The sequence below is a fragment of the Ranitomeya variabilis genome, chromosome 2 (assembly GCF_051348905.1).
Source record: "Ranitomeya variabilis isolate aRanVar5 chromosome 2, aRanVar5.hap1, whole genome shotgun sequence".
NCBI classification, from domain to species: domain Eukaryota; kingdom Metazoa; phylum Chordata; class Amphibia; order Anura; family Dendrobatidae; genus Ranitomeya; species Ranitomeya variabilis.
In genome coordinates this window covers 15,251,124-15,275,478 of record NC_135233.1, presented here as the reverse complement: position 1 = coordinate 15,275,478, position 24,355 = coordinate 15,251,124, and the positions used below count along the sequence as shown (strand labels likewise).

The 24,355-nt window shown below is 43.7% G+C and overlaps 1 long non-coding RNA gene across 1 annotated transcript; it reads left to right on the top strand.

The window, feature by feature from the left end:
* Nucleotides 1-444: 444 nt before the first annotated feature.
* On the top strand, nucleotides 445-24,337 carry LOC143804191 (uncharacterized). The gene is made up of 3 exons (XR_013220992.1): nucleotides 445-526; nucleotides 22,975-23,216; nucleotides 23,795-24,337. It is a non-coding gene; the product is annotated as an uncharacterized LOC143804191 (long non-coding RNA).
* The last annotated feature ends 18 nt before the right edge of the window (nucleotides 24,338-24,355 follow it).

Sequence of the window (24,355 nt, the reverse complement as noted above, 5' to 3'; positions counted from 1 at the left end):
GTCTGCTCCATGATCCAGGGCGGACCGGCAAAGTCATCACAGACTCAGACTGCGGCTCTGTCCCTCATGCTTTACACTGCAGGTCTGAACACGGCCTCGGTCAGTGGAAGTCTAGTGAAGTGTGAAACTCACTGTTGGTCTGACCAGAGGCTTAGGCTGAAGGACCTGTAACAGCTCTAGCGTCGTCCGCCATGTCTGACGTTTCTTTCTGAAATCCCTGCACTGCCGCACTTTGTTATCGTGTCTGAGACTGTGAAGGAGCGATGGTGCCCTGACATTCCTCTCTGCTGCTTTACACTGCAGCTCTGCTCTATCTGCGGTCTGTTAGAAGGGTAAGAAAACAAGCGCCACGGGCGTCAGATATTTCAGTTTCCTACTTCCCTGTTATTGTTTTCTGCTCGTTCCGCAGTGAATATACTTCGCATTCCGATTATTATTTTCTTTGCACAGATGGTCGATGACATGAGGACCCCCGGAGTATCGTGCAGTCCCAGAATGCAGCATTTCCCGGGGTTTACACTGGACGGTAAGAGGTTCTGGACCCTCAGAGCCCCTCTAATAATGTGGGGCCCTCTCCGTGGCTCCATAGTGCAGTTTCCATTCCGTGCCGCCGCGCTCGCTGCCGCCCTCCATCCCTGGGTTTCCAGACACTCACGTTTCCCGACTCCATCAATTCCTTCTTACATTCTGCAATTCTTCTGGGTCGATTTAAGTGGAAACTGTTCTTCACGGGAAGCGTCGTCCTCGGCCAGGAATGTGCGGCATGTGATTATGAGCCGCTTCTTCTCTTCTTATCACGTGTTCGGACACCAGTCAGCTCTTCAGTATTACGGTCCGTCAGAAGAGTCCACGTGCTCCCGGTACCACGGCACGGCAGGGTCCGGTCTGCACAAAGCCATGCCTGGAAATAAGGGGGTCTCCAGGGCCTTGATAGATCATCAATGTCAGATCAGTGGGGGTCTGACACCTGGCACCCCCAGCAATCAGCTGCAGCCAAGTCCCACGGCAGCGGGAACTAAATGGAGTCCTGAGCCGGAGTCTTTGGGGGACTCAAAAATGTTGAGTTTTTGAAGCAGAATCCACTAATATAAATGCTGCTTTTTTGGAGAAGTTTTTCTTTTTCCTGAAGCTGCTTTTTTTCCCGAGGCAGTTTTTGTATTTGACAGGGTCTAGTACGGACCCCCTCAAGTAGGCTGAGCCCTGGGGCTTGTCCACACACAGTTTCTTAAAGGCATTTTTGGAGCCAATCCATCGCAAAATCCTCCTTAAAGAAAGAAAACACTTTTAAAAGCTTGGAAAACTCTTCCATTTCATTCTTAAGGAAACTTTGCTGTTGATATTTTTTGCTGCTTCAGATATACAAATGATTGGTGGGAGAAAGGTGCGAGCGTCACGTCAGTGAGGGGACGACTAATGGTAACTGCCCTTCATCAGGCGCCGTCCTATCAGTGGGCTGCAGATTACGCTCCAGGAAACTTCACGACTTCTTCGGAAACTGAAAAAACAAGTATTTTTAAGTGAGACTGTAGCGATGGTCGTCCGGATCTGTTACATGTAATCACGAGGACGGCAGCGCTGACGCTTCCCCATCTCTTAGGCTGCGTTCACACCAGGAGCTTCTGAGGTTGCAGATTTTTCTGCAGCCATTAAGTAAAATAGATTACTAGCATTTTCTTGAAAATACGCAAAAAACTTATTCAAAGCTCATTCAGGACAGATGCAGATAACTGATGGATGGAGAAAAGACTCCACCCGAGACTCTGATCGGAGTGTCATCCAATTTTCTCGGGAGATAGAGAGAAAAAAAAAAGATTTTCCACCTTCTCTATTATGTGAGTCCGCGAAAATCCAACCCATACAGCTGAATGGGGGACGTACCATCAGATCCTCGGAGGCAGATTGTGCACGCTGCAAATTTTTTCTTTGACGCACAAAAGAAGGTGGAGATGTATAAGATACTAGTGACCACCTGCAAATAATTGTATTGAACAAGGCATAAAAAGAATTAAAAAGCACAACATGATGGAAAGAAAATCATCCCGGTCTATATAGGACCTGGGTGGTGTCCACGTGTCTCACAAAGCATGAGACGTAGAGCATGAAGCGCTGAGTATATTACAGGCAGTGTATCTATATACATTGTATATATACAATGCATATATACAAGGTGCCATATGCAGACACCAGATACAATTATACAAATAATCCTATATATTATGGGTATAATTGATGACACATATTAATACAGATCATTAGTACATGATTTCATACACTATAAAGAGCCCCAGCCAAGTACTGAGGGCATTTACTGATCACACATTTCAGTAGGGAACATTTCAGATTTTACAATCATTTTTCCATCTGGTGTTATAAAGTATTCTAATTTACTGAGATAATGACTTTTGGGTCTTCATTGACTGTAAGCCATAATCATCAACATTAACAGAAATAAACCCGTGAAATAGATCACTCTGTGTGTAATGACTCTATAGAATATAGGAGATTCAGTTTTTGTATTGAAGAACTGAAATAAATTCACTTTTTGATGATATTCTAATATTGTGAGAAACTCCTGTAGGTCATAAGTGAACCACTATAAGCTGAATTATTGCATATACAATGACAATATACAGTACCGGCACCACCAATGTGAGTATATCATCTTATTTGCGAAGAATATCAAAGTACCATATGGGGGTCACCCACAGGTAGAGTTAGTCCCCCGCGCGTATCGCCGCAAAGAACAAAGTCAGCAAGTCACACCTAATGTCCTGTGCAATTATTTAGGCTACCTTGTAGCTCAGGCGATGAACCTGCAGGTTTTTCTCAATATCTGACATGAAATCAGAATAAACCTTTCCCGCTTTAGGACAATTAGGATTACCATAATTATTAATATTTGCCAAATGCCAGAATAATGAGAGAGAGAGATAAGGTTTTAAGGCATTTTTATTACTTACTGCAAAGTCAAAAGTTTCCATACACTAAGATTACTATGCCTCTACACAATTCTGGACTGCCCATATGATGAGCTCATGTGTTTAGAAGCTTTTGATAGGTTTTTTTGGCAACATCTGAGTTAATTAGAGACACACCTGTGGATGAATTTTACTGCACACCTGAAACACACTGCTTCTTTGTGTAGCATCATGGGAAAGTCTCAAGAAATCAGCCAAGATATCAGGGAGCAAATTGCGGAATTGCGGACTTGCACAAGTCTGGCTCATCCTTGGCTACAATTTCAAGATACCTGATTGTGCCTCGTTTATTTGTACAAACAATTATATGCAAGTACAAACAAGATAGGAGTGTCCATCCATCATACCGCTCAGGAAGGAGATGGGTTCTGTGTCCCAGAGATGAACGTGCTTTGATAAGACATTTGCACATCAACCCAAGGACAAAAGCAAAAGACCTTGTGAAGATGATGGCGGAAGCTGGTAAGATAGTGTCAATATCCACAGTGAAACGAATACTGTATCAACATGGGCTCCCAAGACATCAGCCGGGAAGTAAAGCTTGGGAGGAAATGGCTCTTCCACATGGACAATGACCCGAAGCATACTGACAAAATGGTAACAAAGTGGCTTCAGGATAACAAGGATACTTTTTTGCTTCTATATTTATTCATTTTTTCTTACTGTATATGTTACTGTTGTTTGAAAAGAAAACTTTACAGAAACATTTTTTCATATTAAAACGTTGTATCTTGATATAATCCATAAAGCGAGAGTGAAATGGGGAGAAATAAAATGTATTTTTTTCTTTGAAAAGAGATTAAAAAAACAAAAAAAATTATTTGCTAAGTAAAATCTTCACCTTTGCCCACATCAAACATTCACTGCAATGTAAACTGTTGTGTGCAGTAAGCGGTTCTGTTCTCGGCTGCGATGCTGCGCGGTCGGCTGTGGCCAAAACTATTCTCTCCTGAACTTCAAATTAAAGTCTTTGGACACCCTGAGAAATATATTGAAATCCCCAGGAGCGGACACAGACACAAAAAGCCCCCTGCACAAGGACAGTTTTTCATGTTACATACAAGCAGAGACGTTACCGCCATCTCTCCCGAAGCCTCAGCGATAGAACAGAACAGCCCAGCGCGCGTCCAGCAGCCGGCCATCAGCACCGCTGGGTCACGTTGTATCCCTTTAATAAAAGCGCCCACGTTGTCTGTAACTCCAGGTTATTAGACGGCCCTATAATATATATAATTGCAGACACGTAAATGACATTGCATGGCGGCGCGCTCGCAGACAGGGCCCCTATTGTCACCATAAGATAAGAGGACTGGACCGCCGCACACATGAAAGGGAAGGACTGTACGAGCGGCGCGGCGCTTACAGAAGCTGAGGGCTGATTAATTGGTATGAAATCATGGGGAAGACGAGAACCATGATTATCTGGGTAACATGACGTCTACTGGAAGAAATGATGGACGTCCATGCCAAACGCTGGAAATCATTTTCCTTTCTGTGTGAATGTCCAGAAATTTCTGTATCAAAAACAGGTTTCTTGGCAGGAAAAACTCTACATAAATACATGCGTTTTTGCAACGTTTTTTATCCATTTTTTTAATGTGTTTTTTTATTATTCATTAATATGGGTGAAAAACGCTGCAAAAATACTAAACAAATTGATTAAAAAACTGCTTCAAATCTGCAAGGAAAAAGTAAGCAACAAGTGCCTGGGAGTTCAGAAATCTCATCCACTTTGCTGGGACAGTAAAATGCAGCATTTTTTTGAGGCAAAAATGCGATGTGTGAATATTTCCTAAGAATTCGGGATTGATCAGCGGCATCACTAATAGAAGGAGGTTTCTGAGAGCACACGATAAACGTTACCATACAAGACAAGGGACGGCCGTACACACGGCAGTGTCAGCGGATCCCGACAGTATCGCTGGGATCGGCAGACAATGTAAGGCTCTGTTCACACGTCCAGTAATCCTCAGAAAAATACTGATTTCAACTGCATCGTCATTTTTAACACTGAAGGCTGTGGAAAACAAAGCCATTAATTAGTCATCTGTTGTCTTCCATTTTTATCGAATCAAGCAATCAAAAAAAAAAAAGATCATTACTGGACATGTGAACAGAGCCTAGTCAGTACGGGAGACTCAAGCACCCTCAGTTTCTACAATTGAATTTTTGTTATCTCTGGGAGATAAACCGCTGCCATAGAAAAAGAGAGGAAAGAGGTGACCGGAGGGAACAGGGGAGTCTGGAGAAGAAAGGGGGAGCCTGGAGGAGAAAGGGGGAGCCTGGAGGAGAAAGGGGGAGCCTGGAGGAGAACGGGAGTGTCTGCAGGAGAACAGGAGAGCCTTGAGGAGAACATCAGAGTCTGGAGGTGTTGTGGATTCTGTTTGTGGGCTCCCTCTGGTGGTTACTGCTGGTACTGGGTGACTTTGGTGGGTTGCGGCCTTTGGTTTCCACCTGTCCATCAGTGGCTGGGTGTTTCCTATTTTACCTGGCCTTTCTGTCATTTCCCTTGCCGGCTATCAATGTATTCAGATGTGCTCTGTTTGGTTCCTGCCTACCTGCTCCCAGATCTTTCAGGATAAGCTAAGTGCTGATTTTCAGTTGTTTGGTTTTTTGTCCAGCTTGCTTATTATGTCTCTATGCTAGCTGGTAGCTCTAGTGGACTGAGGTTCTCCCCATGTGCCATGAGTTGGCACATGGGTTCTTGTAATCTCAGGATGGTTTTTTTGATTAGGGTTTTTTGCTGACCGCTCAGTCCCCTTTTGTATCGTTCTGCTTTCTAGTTTACAGCGGGCCTCAATTTGCTAAAACTATATATATCATCTCTATGTGTGTGCCTTCCTCTCATTTCACCGTCAATACATGTGGGGGGCAACTATATCTTTTGGGGTTCATTCCGCTGGAGGCAAGTGAGGTCTTTATTTTCTCTGCAGTGCTAGTTAGCTCTTAGGCTGGTGCGTGGCGTCTAGAACCAACGTAGGCACGCTCCCTGGCTATCTCTAGTTGCGTTTGTCAGGCGTAGGGCAGCGGTCAGCCCAGGTTCCATCACCCTAGAGCTCGTCCGTAATATATTTGTACTTTGCTTGTCCTGTGCTATCCCTAGCCATTGGGATTCATGACAGTATAGCCGGCCACAAAGTGTTAATTGTTTAGGCTGAAGCAGGAGAAAGAGAAGTGTTTAAGGGAAATTTTTTTTTTTTTTTTTTTCCCCTTCAGAGTTTTGCTGCCTAGCCCTTAATTGCTGTCTAGCTGCTTCTTACCTCCTCTTAACCCTTGAATGGCTCTGATCTTAGCTGTTTAACATGGATGTCCAGAGTTTGGCTTCCAGCCTGAGTAATCTCGCGGCAAAAGTTCAAAACATACAGGATTTTGTTGTTCACACTCCCATGTCTGAACCTAGAATTCCTATTCCAGAGTTCTTTTCTGGAGATAGATCTACCTTCCTGAATTTCAGGAACAATTGTAAATTGTTTCTTTCTTTAAAATCTCGCTCCTCTGGAGACCCTGCTCAACAGGTCAAGATTGTAATATCTTTCCTGCGGGGCGACCCTCAGAATTGGGCATTTGCATTGGCACCAGGGGATCCTGCATTGCTCAGTGTGGATGCGTTTTTTCTGGCATTGGGATTGCTCTATGAGGAACCTAACCTGGAGATTCAGGCTGAAAAGGCTTTATTAGCCCTCTCTCAGGGGCATGATGAAGCGGAGATATATTGTCAGAAGTTTCGGAAATGGTCGGTGCTTACTCAGTGGAATGAGTGCGCCCTGGCTGCAAACTTCAGAAATGGTCTTTCTGAGGCCATTAAGGATATTATGGTGGGGTTCCCTACGCCTACAGGTCTGAATGAGTCTATGGCTATGGCCATTCAGATTGATCGGCATTTACGGGAGCGCAAACCCGTACACCAGTTGGCGGTGTCTTCTGAACAGGCACCTGAGACTATGCAATGTGATAGAATTCAGTCCAGAAGTGAACGGCAAAATTATAGGCGGAAAAATGGATTGTGTTTCTATTGTGGTGATTCAGCTCATGTTATATCAGCATGCTCTAAACGCACAAAAAGGGTTGATAAATCTTTTGCCATTGGTACTCTGCAGCCTAAGTTCATTTTGTCTGTGACTCTGATTTTTTCACTGTCTTCCATTTCCGTCGATGCCTATGTGGATTCGGGCGCTGCCCTGAGTCTTATGGATTGGTCATTTGCTAAACGCTGCGGTTTTAGTCTAGAGCCTCTGGAAGTTCCTATTCCTCTGAAGGGAATTGACTCTACACCATTGGCTATGAATAAACCGCAGTATTGGACACAAGTGACCATGCGCATGACTCCCGTTCATCAGGAGGTGATTCGCTTCCTTGTACTTTATAATTTACATGATGTACTAGTGCTTGGTCTGCCATGGTTACAAACTCATAATCCTGTCCTGGACTGGAAAACAATGTCTGTGTTAAGCTGGGGATGTCAGGGGGTTCATGATTATGCACCTCCGATTTCTATCGCTTCATCTACTCCTTCTGAGATCCCTGCGTTTTTGTCTGACTATAGGGATGTTTTTGAGGAGCCTAAGCTCAATTCGCTCCCTCCGCATAGAGATTGTGACTGTGCTATAGAATTGATTCCTGGCAGTAAGTTCCCTAAGGGTCGTTTATTTAATCTGTCACTGCCAGAGCATACTGCTATGCGGAATTATATTAAGGAGTCCTTGGAAAAGGGACATATTCGTCCATCTTCGTCCCCTCTGGGAGCAGGTTTTTTTTTTTTGTGGCAAAAAAAGATGGTTCCCTGAGGCCTTGTATAGATTATCGCCTTCTGAATAAGATTACAGTCAAGTATCAGTATCCATTGCCATTATTGACTGATTTGTTTGCTCGCATTAACGGGGCTAGGTGGTTCACTAAGATAGATCTTCGTGGTGCGTATAATCTGGTGCGGATAAAACAGGGTGATGAGTGGAAAACCGCATTTAATACGCCTGAGGGTCATTTTGAGTATTTGGTAATGCCTTTTGGACTCTCCAATGCTCCGTCAGTCTTTCAGTCCTTTATGCACAATATTTTCCGTGAATATCTGGATAAGTTTATGATTGTGTATTTGGATGATATTTTGGTGTTTTCTGATGACTGGGAGTCTCATGTTCTACAGGTCAGGAAGGTGTTTCAGGTTCTGCGGGCCAATTCTCTGTTTGTGAAGGACTCAAAGTGTCTCTTCGGAGTCCAGAAGATTTCTTTTTTGGGGTACATTTTTTCTCCTTCTACTATTGAGATGGATCCCGTCAAGGTTCAGGCGATTTGTGACTGGACACAGCCTACATCTGTTAAGAGCCTTCAGAAGTTCTTGGGGTTTGCTAATTTTTATCGTCGGTTCATTGCTAATTTTTCCAGTATTGTTAAACCTTTGACTGATTTGACTAAAAAGGGTGCTGATGTTGCTGATTGGTCTCCTGCGGCCGTGGAGGCCTTTCAGGAACTTAAGCGCCGGTTTTCTTCTGCTCCTGTGTTGTGTCAACCAGATGTTTCACTTCCTTTTCAGGTTGAGGTTGATGCTTCCGAGATTGGAGCGGGGGCGGTTTTGTCACAGAGAAGTTCTAATGGCTCGGTGATGAAGCCATGTGCATTCTTCTCTAGAAAATTCTCGCCCGCCGAGCGCAATTATGATGTGGGTAATCGGGAGCTTTTGGCCATGAAGTGGGCATTTGAGGAGTGGCGTCATTGGCTTGAGGGTGCTAAACATCGTGTGGTGGTCTTGACTGATCACAAGAATCTCATTTACCTTGAGTCTGCCAGGCGTTTGAATCCTAGACAGGCTCGTTGGTCGTTGTTTTTTTCTCGTTTCAATTTCGTGGTTTCATACCTGCCAGGTTCAAAGAATGTGAAGGCAGATGCTCTTTCCAGGAGTTTTGTGCCTGACTCTCCTGGAGACTCTGGGCCTACTGGTATCCTTAGGGATGGGGTAATATTGTCCGCCGTATCCCCAGACTTGCGACGTGCATTGCAGGAGTTTCAGGTGGATAAACCGGATCGTTGTCCACCAGAAAGACTGTTTGTTCCGGATGATTGGACCAGTAGAGTCATCTCCGAGGTCCATTCTTCTGTGTTGGCTGGTCATCCTGGAATATTTGGTACTAGAGACTTGGTGGCCAGGTCTTTTTGGTGGCCTTCCTTGTCTAGGGATGTGCGTACCTTTGTGCAGTCTTGTGAAGTGTGTGCTCGAGCTAAGCCTTGCTGTTCTCGGGCCAGTGGGTTGTTGTTATCCTTGCCCATCCCGAAGAGGCCTTGGACGCACATTTCCATGGATTTTATTTCTGATCTCCCGGTTTCACAGAAAATGTCCGTTATCTGGGTTGTGTGTGACCGCTTTTCTAAGATGGTTCATTTGGTGCCCTTGCCTAAGTTTCCTTCCTCCTCTGAGTTGGTCCCTTTATTTTTTCAGAACGTGGTTCGTTTGCATGGGATTCCGGAGAATATCGTTTCTGACAGGGGATCCCAGTTTGTGTCTAGATTTTGGCGGACGTTTTGTGCCAAGATGGGCATTGATTTGTCTTTCTCGTCTGCATTCCATCCTCAGACGAATGGCCAGACGGAGCGAACTAATCAGACCTTGGAAACTTATTTGAGGTGTTTTGTTTCTGCTGATCAAGATGACTGGGTTGCTTTTTTGCCACTGGCCGAATTTGCTCTTAATAATCGGGCTAGTTCGGCCACGTTGGTCTCTCCTTTTTTTTGTAATTCGGGGTTTCATCCTCGTTTTTCCTCTGGTCAGGTGGAGCCTTCGGATTGTCCTGGAGTGGACGTGGTGGTGGACAGGCTACATCAGATTTGGAATCAGGTGGTGAACAATTTGAAGTTATCTCAGGAGAAGACTCAGCAGTTTGCTAATCGCCGTCGCCGCGTGGGTCCCCGACTTCTTGTTGGGGATTTGGTGTGGTTGTCTTCTCGTTTTGTCCCCATGAAGGTCTCTTCTCCTAAGTTCAAGCCTCGGTTCATCGGTCCTTATAGGATCTCGGAGATTCTTAACCCTGTATCTTTTCGTTTGGATCTCCCAGCATCGTTTGCTATTCATAATGTGTTCCATCGGTCGTTGTTGCGGAGGTATGAGGTGCCCGTTGTTCCTTCGGTTGAGCCTCCTGCTCCGGTGCTGGTGGAGGGAGAATTGGAGTATGTTGAGAAGATCTTGGATTCTCGTGTTTCCAGACGCAAACTCCAGTATTTGGTTAAGTGGAAGGGTTATGGTCAGGAGGATAATTCCTGGGTGGTCGCCTCCGATGTTCATGCGACTGATTTGGTCCGCGCCTTCCATAGAGCTCACCCTGATTGCCCTGGGGGTTCTCGTGAGGGTTCGGTGACCCCTCCTCAAGGGGGGGGTACTGTTGTGGATTCTGTTTGTGGGCTCCCTCTGGTGGTTACTGCTGGTACTGGGTGACTTTGGTGGGTTGCGGCCTTTGGTTTCCACCTGTCCATCAGTGGCTGGGTGTTTCCTATTTTACCTGGCCTTTCTGTCATTCCCTTGCCGGCTATCAATGTATTCAGATGTGCTCTGTGTCATCTGTTCCAGGATGACGGGGCACATGCCGCGGACCAAGTGGTGGGCTGGTTTCGATACATCGATGACGTATTGATGATTTGGAACGGCGACGAGACCAGCCTATCCACATTTATGCGGTGCCTTAATGATAATTGTTTTAATTTAAAGTTTACTTATTGCTGGCATCAGAAGGAAATTAATTTCCTTGACATTACGTTGTGTGTCGCGGAGGACGGCTCCATCGAAACGGACTTATACCGAAAAGAGACATCTGTCAACTCATTGTTGCATGCCTCCTCGGCACACAACTACTCTGTCATTAAAGCCATCCCGGTTGGTCAGTTCTTGAGGGGGAGGCGGGTCTGTTCTACCAGTGCCCGCTTCGAGGGACAGTCGCTGGCCCTTGCTGAGAGATTCAGGAATAGAGGATATAGTCGGAGATGTATTAAGGCGGGTTACAGAAGGGCAAGAGCCACAGCAAGGGAGGATCTCCTCAACAAGTCCACAAGGAAGAGGGTGACGGGTGGATCTGAAATTAGATTTATATCCACCTCCAACTGCCACTGGGATCGGATGCGTAAAATTTTGACTAGACATTGGTCAGTTTTGAAAACTGACAGCGTGCTCGCGGCTCAACTACCACAGGTCCCATTGGTTACACAACGTAGAGGGAGGAACCTTAGGGATAATTTGGTGCATAGCCACTATGTGGCTGCAAGAAAACCCCTACTGACTAACTGCCCTCCCCGCGTTGGATGTTTCCCATGTGGTTCATGTGTCGCGTGTCCTAACATCCTTAGATGTGGGACCTTTACTACATCTGATGGGAGCAGGGAATATAAAATCCGAGACTATATCTCGTGTAGCACTACCCATGTTGTTTACTATGCTACATGTCCCTGCTCCCTCATTTACGTAGGTCTCACGTCTAGGGAACTTAAGGTTAGGACGCGCGAACACGTCCGCGACATTATAGCTGGTAAAGATGTCGTGGATGTGACACTACTTAAGACCTTGCCGAAGCACTTCAGGAAGTTTCATCGTTCTGATCCCAGTGGCCTTAAAGTTAGGGGTATTGATAAAATACATGGTGGTATCAGGGGTGGCAATCTAGGCCGAATATTGGCACAACGCGAATGTAAGTGGATTGTCACCCTTGACACCATAACCCCCAAGGGCTTAAATGAGTCTATTAGTTTTGCCCCATTCTTATGAGTTTTTTACCCTTTCTGGTCCTATCCTAGGTGTTGGTATGGACACAGTTGGGGTATTGGGCTGTGTAGTTTGAGTCCTCATCCTCTCCAAATGTTTATTTTGGGTCTATTCCCGCTTTGTTTTTAACATGATTTTATGTACTAATTTTGTTCTTTTTTCCTTGTTTTTTATTAGTTTTTGCCTTGCTGGATAATAGAACTTGGTAGAGATCACCCTTCTGTTCCGCTATTGAGGAGTTGCCCCTATGGTACCATCATACTGAATTCTGTCACTTCACCTCTCACATCAATTGCACAATAAATTATGTGTTATATATATTTTTTTATCATGTTTATTGTTTATGTTTAGTGATGTATTTCTGTCTGTATTAGACAGTTATAATTGATACTGTAGTATATTATTACATTATATTCATTGTGTCTTCACTGTGTCACTTTATCATCATTATTTTTTGTTTGTATCACTTTCGGGTTATTGATTAACCTGTTATCTGCGGTATGAATGATTGTTGTTTTTTGATTCTATATCAGCCGCTTTTATCACACTCATTGTAGGTCTATAGATGGGTCCCTCATAGCGGGACTACAATTGTTATTTCTACCTGTAAGGCTATTCTGGGCACGCATGCGCTCCTTTGGTTTGGTTATCTCCGCCTCCCCTAGGGCTATCTCGAACCGATGTGTGCGCATGTCATGACGTCATATGGCGGACTTCCGCCTTAATGCTCACACATCGGTGACGGCCGCTGCTGATACGGTGCCCGGATCCAGGAGCGCATGCGTCGGCAGCCCAGTGGCATTTCCGGCGCTGACACTACATTAAGGCATTAGAACAGCTGATCAGCATCCCCTTTCGAAAAAGCTTGGCGGCGAAACGCGCGTCAAGGGGTTCCTGGTGCGCTGTGGGTGAGCTGTCCGGCACATTCATGGGTAAGCACTTCAGTGGCCATTGTATATGTATGTAGCGACCGAGCATTCATCCCATATGCGTTGTCAGTGGTGAAAGCACGCAATTGGTAAGCGTGTAAGTGATTATATTGATGGCCACATACCATTATTGTTATTCTTACCTACCGGATACATGCTTTGCTCCCCATGTTCACCTGTACTGCTTCAGTATTTCTCCTTAGCCTTCATCTGTTTGGTGCATATATGCATATTTATTGGTGCATTTGTGTCTTTAATTAATTATTTATAATTGAATTTCTATGTTGTTTGTTATAAAAGAATTTTTTTATATTGTATTAATAAAGTAATTTTTTATTATGAATTTTGGGATTTTTGTACTCCATGTTCTTGCTTTTTTCTATGTATTTTGGAGTAGCCCTAGCAAACCAGTATATCTGGGCATTACGTTTGGGAGAGCTACACTTCAATGCTCTCGGCCATATACTGTCTATGTGCTTCATGATTGTTTGTTGAATAGTTATATATCTGTGTTTTCCACAGCTTCTGAAGTGAGGCAAATGGATTATCGCACCCGAGACCAAACTTGGTTATCTCGATTACAGGAGGTCTTTAAGGAGGATTCTGGTGGTATTTTAACACTAAGCGGTGGAGACTCAAGAGAGAGGATTGAGAGACTCAAAACTTTACTATATAAGCGGACGAAATTATGGTGGAATAGGGCCTTTCTGGGACAGTATCTGACTCGCAGCTTAATCCCAAGGGGTCTAAGGATCCAAATTTTCCCGTCATTCCCAGTAGAGGATGAGGTTTTTAAAAAGGAATGGGAGGACTTGGCTACTAAATGCTCCCGTGGGTTTATGGAATTATTGATCAAATTTGACGAGACAAGACTGGTGGATATCGAAAAGGAGATAGATAATATCCAGCTAACAGTTAAAAATGACTTGACAGTAGAGGCATTAGATAAACTTAACGGGGAGTTGGAGAAAGATTTCTCTAAGTGGGAGCAAGATATAGGAGCTGTGAAAACTAAGAAGTTGCAAAGAGATAATATGGACTATAAAGAAAATAAAGTATATCGTTGGAGGGCCATTAAAAAGACCCGCCCGACTCAATTCCAGACAAGGTCAGGTTCTACATCATCACTAACATCTGTAGACGAATCGAGTATAGCCTCCGATGTATCTGTGACAGCAGGTGGTCCTAAAAAAAGAAAACAACAGCCAGGAAGATTTGCCAAGGAGAAATATAACAACAAGAGGAAACCTTCCCCTAGTTATGACCGTAAAACTACTAACACAAATTTGGAGGTAATAAACCTTTCCTCACATAAATTATCAGAAACACAACTAGAGGTATTGAGATTGGGTCTTAATTTTGTTCCATGCACTGCTTTTGATTTTTTCACAGCTGTGAAAGATACACATCTTTTTTGTCGTAAACTTATTTTAAAGAAGTTGCATCATCAAAAGAATGGAGATGTACATCTCTCTAATGACATGGAACAGGAGGCTCTTAAAGCATTGGAGGACTTATTGAAGGAACAAGACACTGAAGGTATAGGTAACTTTCCTACTCCCGTTGGGTCCAGATCTCTTACCTTCCCCCCCTTGTCCCTGTGTCCACAGGTGGAGATTTTTTGCAGGCTCGTGACGGAGGATTTGAAAAAAATCCCTGGACACAGATGTAACGAGAACCTCACAGGCCCACAGAGGAGGGCCTTGAGGGAACTGCAGGCACTTGAATATGTGGTTATTAAACCGGCGGACAAGGGGGGGAATGTGGTGATCTGGCCAACTGATAAGTATGAGAGAGAGGCCTTCCGGCAATTGAGAAATAAAACCACTTATCAGAATTTATCGTATGATCCCACACAAACTTTTCTTAGGGAGTTGGATTCAATTTTGTCCTATGCTGGCGAGTCTGGTATTGTTCCTAGAAAGGTCCTGAATGGTCTCTTGCCCAAGTTTCCAAAAATCCCGACTTTTTACCTTTTACCAAAGGTACACAAGGATATTGTTAATCCTCCTGGGCGTCCTATTGTCTCTGGCATAGGAGGGTTGAGTGATGGGGTGTGTAAGTTTATTGACTATTATCTTAAACCATTGGTTGAAACCCTCCCCTCCTATGTCAGAGACACTACTGACGTGCTGACTCGGGTCAATGGTTTGTCCCTCGAGGCGGGCATGTTATTGGTGACCATAGATATTGAGTCATTGTACACCTCTATTAAGCATGAGGATGGTCTTAGGGCGGCCCGCTTCTTCCTTGAGATGACTAACTGGGATGGTCATTTTTCTGAGTTTATTTTGGATTTGATTCAATTTGTGTTAACTCATAATTATTTTGTTTTTAAAGATAGGTGTTTTTTTTTTTTTTTTTTTTACAGTTACAAGGCACCGCAATGGGCGCGGCATGTGCCCCGGCTTATGCAAATCTATTTCTTGGATACTGGGAGAGAACTATCTTCCAGGATGACGGGGCACATGCCGCGGACCAAGTGGTGGGCTGGTTTCGATACATCGATGACGTATTGATGATTTGGAACGGCGACGAGACCAGCCTATCCACATTTATGCGGTGCCTTAATGATAATTGTTTTAATTTAAAGTTTACTTATTGCTGGCATCAGAAGGAAATTAATTTCCTTGACATTACGTTGTGTGTCGCGGAGGACGGCTCCATCGAAACGGACTTATACCGAAAAGAGACATCTGTCAACTCATTGTTGCATGCCTCCTCGGCACACAACTACTCTGTCATTAAAGCCATCCCGGTTGGTCAGTTCTTGAGGGGGAGGCGGGTCTGTTCTACCAGTGCCCGCTTCGAGGGACAGTCGCTGGCCCTTGCTGAGAGATTCAGGAATAGAGGATATAGTCGGAGATGTATTAAGGCGGGTTACAGAAGGGCAAGAGCCACAGCAAGGGAGGATCTCCTCAACAAGTCCACAAGGAAGAGGGTGACGGGTGGATCTGAAATTAGATTTATATCCACCTCCAACTGCCACTGGGATCGGATGCGTAAAATTTTGACTAGACATTGGTCAGTTTTGAAAACTGACAGCGTGCTCGCGGCTCAACTACCACAGGTCCCATTGGTTACACAACGTAGAGGGAGGAACCTTAGGGATAATTTGGTGCATAGCCACTATGTGGCTGCAAGAAAACCCCTACTGACTAACTGCCCTCCCCGCGTTGGATGTTTCCCATGTGGTTCATGTGTCGCGTGTCCTAACATCCTTAGATGTGGGACCTTTACTACATCTGATGGGAGCAGGGAATATAAAATCCGAGACTATATCTCGTGTAGCACTACCCATGTTGTTTACTATGCTACATGTCCCTGCTCCCTCATTTACGTAGGTCTCACGTCTAGGGAACTTAAGGTTAGGACGCGCGAACACGTCCGCGACATTATAGCTGGTAAAGATGTCGTGGATGTGACACTACTTAAGACCTTGCCGAAGCACTTCAGGAAGTTTCATCGTTCTGATCCCAGTGGCCTTAAAGTTAGGGGTATTGATAAAATACATGGTGGTATCAGGGGTGGCAATCTAGGCCGAATATTGGCACAACGCGAATGTAAGTGGATTGTCACCCTTGACACCATAACCCCCAAGGGCTTAAATGAGTCTATTAGTTTTGCCCCATTCTTATGAGTTTTTTACCCTTTCTGGTCCTATCCTAGGTGTTGGTATGGACACAGTTGGGGTATTGGGCTGTGTAGTTTGAGTCCTCATCCTCTCCAAATGTTTATTTTGGGTCTATTCCCGCTTTGTTTTTAACATGATTTTATGTACTAATTTTGTTCTTTTTTCCTTGTTTTTTATTAGTTTTTGCCTTGCTGGATAATAGAACTTGGTAGAGATCACCCTTCTGTTCCGCTATTGAGGAGTTGCCCCTATGGTACCATCATACTGAATTCTGTCACTTCACCTCTCACATCAATTGCACAATAAATTATGTGTTATATATATTTTTTTATCATGTTTATTGTTTATGTTTAGTGATGTATTTCTGTCTGTATTAGACAGTTATAATTGATACTGTAGTATATTATTACATTATATTCATTGTGTCTTCACTGTGTCACTTTATCATCATTATTTTTTGTTTGTATCACTTTCGGGTTATTGATTAACCTGTTATCTGCGGTATGAATGATTGTTGTTTTTTGATTCTATATCAGCCGCTTTTATCACACTCATTGTAGGTCTATAGATGGGTCCCTCATAGCGGGACTACAATTGTTATTTCTACCTGTAAGGCTATTCTGGGCACGCATGCGCTCCTTTGGTTTGGTTATCTCCGCCTCCCCTAGGGCTATCTCGAACCGATGTGTGCGCATGTCATGACGTCATATGGCGGACTTCCGCCTTAATGCTCACACATCGGTGACGGCCGCTGCTGATACGGTGCCCGGATCCAGGAGCGCATGCGTCGGCAGCCCAGTGGCATTTCCGGCGCTGACACTACATTAAGGCATTAGAACAGCTGATCAGCATCCCCTTTCGAAAAAGCTTGGCGGCGAAACGCGCGTCAAGGGGTTCCTGGTGCGCTGTGGGTGAGCTGTCCGGCACATTCATGGGTAAGCACTGCAGTGGCCATTGTATATGTATGTAGCGACCGAGCATTCATCCCATATGCGTTGTCAGTGGTGAAAGCACGCAATTGGTAAGCGTGTAAGTGATTATATTGATGGCCACATACCATTATTGTTATTCTTACCTACCGGATACATGCTTTGCTCCCCATGTTCACCTGTACTGCTTCAGTATTTCTCCTTAGCCTTCATCTGTTTGGTGCATATATGCATATTTATTGGTGCATTTGTGTCTTTAATTAATTATTTATAATTGAATTTCTATGTTGTTTGTTATAAAAGAATTTTTTTATATTGTATTAATAAAGTAATTTTTTATTATGAATTTTGGGATTTTTGTACTCCATGTTCTTGCTTTTTTCTGTTTGGTTCCTGCCTACCTGCTCCCAGATCTTTCAGGATAAGCTAAGTGCTGATTTTCAGTTGTTTGGTTTTTTTGTCCAGCTTGCTTATTATGTCTCTATGCTAGCTGGTAGCTCTAGTGGACTGAGGTTCTCCCCATGTGCCATGAGTTGGCACATGGGTTCTTGTAATCTCAGGATGGTTTTTTTGATTAGGGTTTTTTGCTGACCGCTCAGTCCCCTTTTGTATCGTTCTGCTTTCTAGTTTACAGCGGGAATCAATTTGCTAAAACTATATATATCATCTCTATGTGTGTGCCTTCCTCTCATTTCACCGTCAATACATGTGGGGGGCAACTATATCTTTTGGGGTTCATTCCGCTGGAGGCAAGTGAGGTCTTTATTTTCTCTGCTGTGCTAGTTAGCTCTTAGGCTGGTGCGTGGCGTCTAGAACCAACGTAGGCACGCTCCCTGGCTATCTCTAGTTGCGTTTTGTCAGGCGTAGGGCAGCGGTCAGCCCAGGTTCCATCACCCTAGAGCTCGTCCGTAATATATTTGTACTTTGCTTGTCCTGTGCTATCCCTAGCCATTGGGATTCATGACAGGAGGAGAACATCAGAGTCTGGAGGAGAACATCAGAGTCTGGAGGAGAACATCAGAGTCTGGAGGAGAACATCAGAGTCTGGAGGAGAACATCAAAGTCTGGAGGAGAACATCAGAGTCTGGAGGAGAGTGGGTGAGCCAGGAGGAGAAAGGGGGAGTCTGGAGGAGAAAGGGGGAGTCTGGAGGAGAAAGGGGGAGTCTGGAGGAGAAAGGGGGAGTCTGGAGGAGAAAGGAGAAGTCTCTGGAGGAGAACGGGGGAGTCTGGAGGAGAACGGAGAAGTCTGGAGGAGAACAGGGGAGTCTGGAGGAGAACAAGAGAATCTGGAGAAGAACGGGGTAGTCTGGAGGAGAACAGGGGAGTCTGGAGGGTACAGGGGAGTCTGGAAGGTACAGGGGAGTCTGGAGGGTACAGGGGAGTCTGGAGGAGAACAGGGGAGTCTGGAGGAGAACAGGGGAGTCTGGAGGAGAACAAGAGAATCTGGAGAAGAACGGGGGAGTCTGGAGGAGAACGGGGGAGTCTGGAGGAGAATGGTGGAGACTAGAGGAGAATGGGAGAGCCTGGAGGAGAATGAGGGAGTCTCGAAGAGAACAGTGGAGCCTCAACAAGAACTGGGGAGCCTAGAGAAGAACTGGGGAGCCTGGAGGAGAACGGGGCAGTCTGGAGGAGAATGGGGGAACCTAGAGGAGAATAGCGGGATCTCCCGGGGACTAAGGAGTCTGGAAGGAAAACACGTGTCTATAGTGAACAGAAGTGTCTGGAGGGAACAGAGAAGTATCGCCACAACTATCTTTTCTACAACCCCTGGTAAAAATTATGGAATCACCGGCCTCGGAGGATGTTCATTCAGTTGTTTAATTTTGTAGAAAAAAAGCAGATCACAGACATGGCACAAAACTAAAGTCATTTCAAATGGCAACTTTCTGGCTTTAAGAAACACTAAAAAAATCAAGAACAAAAATGTGTAAGTCAGTAATGGTTACTTTTTTTAACCAAGCAGAGGGGAAAAATTATGGAATCACTCAATTCTGAGGAAAAAAATTATGGAATCATGAAAAACAAACAAACAAAAAAACCTCCAACCCATCAGTAGTATTTTGTTGCACCACCTCTGGCTTTTCTAACAGCTTGCAGTCTCTGGGGCCTGGACTTAGTGAGGGTCACACAGGACTCTCCATCAATCTGGCTCCATCTTTCTCTGATTGCTGTTGCCAGATCAGCTTTGCAGGTTGGAGCCTTGTCATGGACCATTGTCTTCAACTTCCACCAAAGATTCTCAATTGGATTGAGATCCGGACTATTTGCAGGCCATGACATTGACCTTATGTGTCTTTTTTCAAGGAATGTTTTCACAATTTTTGCTCTATGGCAGGATGCATTATCATCTTGAGAAATTATTTCATCATCCCCAAACATCCTTTCAATTAATGGGATAAGAAAAGTGTCCAAAATATCAACATAAACTTGTGCATTTACTGAAGATGTAATGACAGCCGTCTCCCCAGTGTCTTTACCGGACATGCAGCCCCATATCATCAATGACGGTGGAAATTTGCATGTTCTCTTCAGGCAGTCATCTTTATAAATCTCATTGGAATGGCACCAGACAAAAGTTTTAGCATCATCACCTTGCCCAATGCAGATTCGCGACTCATCACTGAATATAACTTTCATCCCGTCATCCACAGTCCACGATTGCTTTTCCTTAGCCCACTGTAACCTTGTTTTTTCTGTTTAGGTGTTAATGATGGCTTTCGTTTAGCTTTTCTGTATGTAAATCCCATTTCCTTTGGGCGGTTTCTTACAGTTCGGTCACAGACGTTGACTCCAGTTTCCACCCATTTGTTCCTCATTTGTTTTGTTGTGCATTTCCTGTTTTGGTGACATATATTGCTTTAAGTTTCCGGTCTTGACGCTTTGATGCCTTCCTTGGTCTACCAGTATGTTTGCCTTTAACAACCTTCCCATGTTGTTTGTATTTGGTCCAGATTTTAGACACAGCTGACTGTGAACAACCAACATCTTTTGCAACATTGGATGATGATTTACCCTCTTTTAAGGGTTTGATAATCCTCTCCTTTGTTTCAATTGACCTCTCTGGTGTTGAAGCCATGATTCGTGTCAGTCCACTTGGTGCATATATAGCAAATCGCCGGGTTCGATCCCAAAGAGGAAGACGCGGAGGGGAAGGAGGCAACGCAGATCGACAAAGGATGACTACGAGATCCCAGGTAAGGAGACTACTGCATCCAATAACATCGTCTATAACATCTCGTCACAGATCCTCTCCCCAGCTGACATGACACTCCTGCAAAAAGGCCTCACATTCTGTCCAGTCCCCCGTTTTGATTCCTTTCTGGTTGATCAAGAATTACACCGGTTCTTCAGGATCTTAAGATTGAAAGCCCATTTTGCTGTTCGTCCTTATGATCAAGCAATTGAATCCACAGTTATACCAACCAGTTTTTCTCTTAAGTCCCTGGGTCTTAGAGTGGGCAGCACTTTCCAACCACCACGTTCATATCATCCTGTCGAGACGTTCATCTCAGTAGTACAGAGAGATGTTACATCAATCTTGGACTCCATCGATAAGAGACATATGAAGGTTACAAATAATCTATCGAAGGAAGAATACAGGTCTCTTTCTGAAAACCAGATTTTTATTATTCCTGATATCAAGCCCGCCGATAAAGGGGGAGCAATAGTGGTGCTAGATAAGACCTACTATATCGAAGAGATACGTTCACAATTAAGTGATACTACAACTTATATTCCAATATCATGTAATCCTACCTTTGAGATAGCGAAACAGATCAAACGAGTTGTTACTCATTATCAAGTGTTGGGGACCATTGACTCCAAGTTGGGCGACTTTTTGGTCAACATGCATCCGGTCACGCCAGTTTTGTATACGCTTCCGAAAGTGCACAAAAATTTATGGAGACCTCCGGGTAGACCCATAGTCGCGTCCACCAATTCTCTTCTGTCCCCCTTGGCTATCACATTGGACAAAATTCTATTACCACTGGTACCCAATATGAAGTCCTTCCTAAAGGACACTACACATTTCCTTAGACTACTAAGAGACCTGGGCCCTCTGCCCCCCAATTCATTTCTAGTCACAATGGATGTGACAAGCCTATATACCAGCATTGGGCATCAACAAGGCATTGAGGCTGTTATGAGATATTTACAAACACATACGACCTTTACAACCGATCAATTGTCCTTTTGTCAGGATTTACTTTAACTAGTTCTTACTAAGAACTTTTTTCTGTTTGAGGACCAGTATTATATGCAGCAGAAGGGGACCGCGATGGGATCTAACGTCGCGCCACCTTATGCTAACATATTTATGGATTTTTTCGAGAATACGTTTGTCTACTGTCATCCCATGTTTATATCTCACGTGCTTTTTTGGCAACGATATATAGACGACGTGTTCATGATTTGGACAGGCGAAGTAGAGACACTACTTGGTTCCCATAGTGACCTAAACACCTGTACACCAGATATTTCATTCTCCATTCAACATGACTGTCATTCCATCAATTTTTTAGACACATTGGTACTGATAAAGGCAGATGGTTCTATTGAGACTGACCTATACGTAAAGCCAACTGACAAAAACAGCCTACTTCTTTACACTAGTAGCCATCCTCAGCACGTGAAGACGGCTTTACCTAAATCACAACACGAGAGGATTAGGAGGATAGTGTCAGATCCATTAGTTCGTTCCCACAGACATCTTGAGATGGACCTAAAATTTCGGGACAGGGGTTACCCTTCAACTATTTCTAGAGTAAGAAACAGTACCGATACAGTGATATCTGATAGAAGTAGGAGCCCAAGGTTGGCTTTTGTCAATATGTTTCATCCTTTTAAACGACCAATACATCAGAGTATATTTAGACATTGGAACATTTTACAGACTGCTTACCCCGATATCCCTGAATTTAAAACATTGCCATTGATTTGCAATAAGAGATCTGACAATCTCAGGAACCATCTCGTTAGAGCAGATGTCGGTTCAGCAATAATTTCACCGCGACAACGTACTCTGAGCACTCCACGCAAAGGGACATTTCCCTGTTTAGGTTGTCAACAATGCTCCAATGTTATTAAGGGAGAATTCTTCTCACATCCACGTACTGGACAAAGATTTCAGATTAAGGGTCATTTTACATGCGATTCTACATACGTGGTGTACCTCATTAAATGTCTGTGCGGTCTCGGATATGTTGGTGAGACTACCCAGCATATCCGGGACCGCATTTCTAAGCATAAGTCCACCATTAGGTGTTCACGTAGCCTACTTCCTATTCCTGCCCATTTCTTAGAGTATAGACATTCTATCGCACAATTGCGTTTTCAGGTCATTGATTGTGTTCCCCTGCTCAGAAGAGGCGGTGATAGGATTAAAAAGCTTAAGGCTCGTGAATCATATTGGATTCATAAATTGCAGACACTTTTTCCCCTTGGCCTCAACAGAGACTATGATATCACTTATTGATGATTATTATAGACTTGTGCTTGTTATCCCTGATCGAGTTCACTATTAATGTAATTGTCTGTTATCTTTATCTATTATCATGTTCATTTTTATTTTCAGATATCTATATTTGTTTTCTTTTTTCCTTTCTTCCCGTTTTTTCCCGTTTCTTTCCCCTCTTCTTGTTTTAATTCCCTTTTTAATTCCTCTTTTGTCCCCTGGGTTTCCTTTTACTGGCCATCAGTGTCCTTACTTTCTTATTTTAATTCCTTTTTTGGTTCCTTCCTTCTAATATGTACTCTGCTTTTCTTTCTGCAGGCCGGCTCCGATTTGCGCTAACTGCGCATGCGCGAATGACGCACATCGCCTGGTTCTTTTTGTCCTCACGCAGCGCCCTTATTCTCCTCCGGCGCCTGCGCACTGTGGACCTCGACCTTCCTGGCACCCGGAAGTCCTTCCCCTTCCCTCACTCACGGTGGCGTTCTGACACATATAAGCGCGGCTCTGCGCCCCTCACTTCACCGCACTACGGACCACGTACAGCTGGATTCATGGCACTGGTAACTATTCTTTACATCCCTATGGTATTTGCACTCATACTTGGTTTTCCCCTTTCTCCCCTTTGCTGTGGTCTCTTACCCCTTTGGTTTCACTTTCACTTTTACCCTGCTGACATTACAACCAGGTTTGGTATTATCTTTTGCTATTATCTTTTGGCATTTTACTTTTGGCAGTGTACTTATTTCTGCATCATTAATAGGTGTATTTTTTTTGGCCAGTTTATTTCAGAGAGAGATATACTTTTATCACCATCTTTGTGATTTTTTTCACTTTTTTCATTTTTTTCATTTCTTTCATTTTTTCATTCATTTTTTCATTCATTTTTTTTCTTTCTTTCCTTTTTTTTCTTTCATTGGTAATGGTCTTCGGCTTTGACCGATGGTTTCAGTGTTCTTACCCGGTCTCGTCGTAACTTTGTGGTTCATTCCAATATACGATATGTGGTCTTACATAATTTAAAGGGATCATTCTCGTGACGATATTGAGATATCTATTGTGTTCATAATTACTCCTACCATGTTTCTATACTTCTTTTGATGTTTACGTATTTAATATCTTCATTCTAATATCATTACAGATACATGTACAGGTTTACTTGAAAAAGGCTAATTAGCCGAAACGTTGAAATAATTACCTGCGAAAGTGCTGAATACTATTGAAACAATTTTTTTCTTCTACGTATGCGGTGTATATAGACGGAAAACGTCATTGAAACGTTATTGGAATTCCTAATAAATTCATGACTGAACTATTTTCACTATTATTGTGTGCTGGAGTCTAATTTTTTGAAGTCCACTTGGTGCAACAGCTCTCTAAGGTGTGATCACTTCTTTTTAGATGCAGACTAACGAGCAGATCTAATTTGATGCAGGTGTTATTTTTGGGTATGAAAATTTACAGGGTGATTCCATAATTTTTTCCTCAGAATTGAGTGATTCCATAATTTTTCCCCTCTGCTTGGCTAAAAAAAAGTAACCATTACTGACTACCACATTTTTCGTTCTTGATTTCTTTTAGTGTTTCTTAAAGCCAGAAAGTTGCCATTTGAAATTACTTTAGTTTTGTGTCATGTCTGTGATCTGCTTTTTTTCTACAAAATTAAACAACTGAATGAACATCCTCCAAGGCTGCTGACTCC